Source organism: Aristolochia californica, unplaced genomic scaffold, assembly GCF_029961685.1.
Source record: "Aristolochia californica isolate CCGP_79_NKW_82.1479 unplaced genomic scaffold, dmAriCali1.0.hap1 SCAF_44, whole genome shotgun sequence".
NCBI lineage: Eukaryota > Viridiplantae > Streptophyta > Magnoliopsida > Piperales > Aristolochiaceae > Aristolochia > Aristolochia californica.
In genome coordinates, this window is record NW_027182148.1 from 145,001 (window position 1) to 147,500 (window position 2,500).

Consider the following 2,500-nt stretch of genomic DNA (forward strand, 5'->3'; position numbering starts at 1 on the left):
CACACGAAAACACGAACCCGAAAAAGGCGAAAAAGGGACATACACACTGGCGACACGCACGCCCGTTTCGCCTGCCACCCGTGCACACTCGCCTGGGCTGCTGGTCACGTGCGTCGCTCACAGGCATTTTGCAGGCCAGCACCGGCGGATGCACGGGTCAAGCGGGACGGGACGAGCGCAGGGCTTGCTTTTGGCGGCACACGAAAACACGAACCCGAAAAAGGCGAAAAAGGGACACACGGACAGGCGACACGAAAAAAAAGGGGTCGCCCTACCTAGGTGGGCGCAAAAACCCCGTCGGCCAGGAGGTTTCGCCAAAGTGTCTGTACTGTCACACAGGGTCAATAGCACGGGCATGGCCGGCCGCCGCACGTGCAGCGGCTTACGGACGCACGGTTCGGCGGCACGGGTGCCTGGCGGCTTTAGCACCTTGGGGTGGACAGGCCTGGCGGCAAGGGGGGCTAGGCACCTTGCTGCCAGCCGGCAATGGTGCACGGGGCGGGGCGCCACACAAACACGAAAGAGGGACAAGAGCGGGGCGATGGTCCACAGAGACGAGCCATGCACGGGGCCCGTGATCGCCGACACGCGCGAACGCGGACGCGGACAAGGACAAGGACGCGACGCGCGGCGCGCGTGCGAGGTCAAGAGGGGCGCGCGCACGAAAACGCGAAAAAAGGGGCTAGCGGCCGAGAAACGCGAAAAAAACCGGGTCACCTACCTAGCCGAACGCCTAAAATCGCTTCGGGCAGGAGGTTTCGCCAAAGTGTCTGTACTGTCACACGGTCCGTACGGGCGCAACCCCATCGCGCGCCAGCACCCCTTCCTGGGGGCGCCCGCCCGCCAGGCGCCTGGCGCCCCACGCGCGCGCGCCCGGCGCCTGGCGCCTTGCCCCCCACGCGCGCCCGGCGCCTGGCGCCTGGCGCCTCGCCCCCCACGCGCGCGCCCGGCGCCTGGCGCCTTGCCCCCCACGCGCGCCCGGCGCCTGGCGCCTGGCGCCTCGCCCCCCACGCGCGCGCCCGGCGCCTGGCGCCTTGCCCCCCACGCGCGCCCGGCGCCTGGCGCCTGGCGCCTCGCCCCCCACGCGCGCGCGCGCGTGGCGCCTTGCGCCTGGCGCCTTGCCTCCGCGCGTGCCTGGCGCCTGGCGCCTTGCCCCCCACGCGCCTGGGCGCCTCTTTTCCGCCTGGGCGCCCTGGCACCTTTCCGCCTGGGCGCCTGTTTTCCGCCTTGGCGCCCTGGCGCCTTTTCGCGTGGGCGCCTCTTTTCCGCCTGGGCGCCATGGCGCCTTTCGGCCTGGGCGACTCTTTTTCGCCTGGGCACCTCTTTTCCGCCTGGCCAGGGCGCCTCTTTTCCGCCTGGGCGCCATGGCGCCTTTCTGCCTGGGCGCCTCTTTTTCGCCTGGGCGCCTCTTTTCTGCCTGGGCGCCCTGGCGCCTTTTCGCCTGGGCGCCTCTTTCCCACCTGGGCGCCCTGGCGCCTCTTCGCCTGGGCGCCCTGGCGCCTTTTCGCCTGGGCGCCTCTTTTGGCGCCTGGGCGCCTACGCCAGGGCGCCTCTTTTCCGCCTGGGCGCCTCTTTTTCGCCTGGGCGCCTCTTTTCCGCCTGGGTGCCCTGGCGCCATTCCGCCTGGGCGCCTCTTTTCCGCCTGGGCGCCCTGGCGCCTTTTCGCCTGGGTGCCTCTTTTGGCGCCTGGGCGCCTACGCCAGGGCGCCTCTTTTCCGCCAGGGCGCCTCTTTTTCGCCTGGGCGCCTCTTTTCCGCCTGGGCGCCCTGGCGCCTTTTCGCCTGGCGCCTCTTTTGGCGCCTGGGCGCCTACGCCAGGGCGCCTCTTTTCCGCCTGGGCGCCTCTTTTCCGCCTGGGTGCCCTGGCGCCATTCCGCCTGGGCGCCTCTTTTCCGCCTGGGCGCCCTGGCGCCTTTTCGCCTGGGTGCCTCTTTTGGCGCATGGGCGCCTACGCCAGGGCGCCTCTTTTCCGCCTGGGCGCCCTGGCGCCTTTCCGCCTGGGCGCCTCTTTTTCGCCTGGGCGCCTCTTTTCCGCCTGGGCGCCCTGGCGCCATTCCGCCTGGGCGCCTCTTTTCCGCCTGGGCGCCCTGGCGCCTTTTCGCCTGGCGCCTCTTTTGGCGCCTGGGCGCCTACGCCAGGGCGCCTCTTTTCCGCCTGGGCGCCTCTTTTTCGCCTGGGCGCCTCTTTTCCGCCTGGGCGCCCTGGCGCCATTCCGCCTGGGCGCCTCTTTTCCGCCTGGGCGCCCTGGCGCCTTTTCGCCTGGCGCCTCTTTTGGCGCCTGGGCGCCTACGCCAGGGCGCCTCTTTTCCGCCTGGGCGCCCTGGCGCCTTTCCGCCTGGGCGCCTCTTTTTCGCCTGGGCACCTCTTTTTCGCCTGGGCGCCTCTTTTCCGCCTGGGCGCCCTGGCGCCTTTTCGCCTGGGCGCCTCTTTTCCGCCTGGGCGCGTCTTTTCCGCCTGGGCGCCCTGGCGCCTTTTCGCCTGGGCGTCCTGGCGCCTGTGCG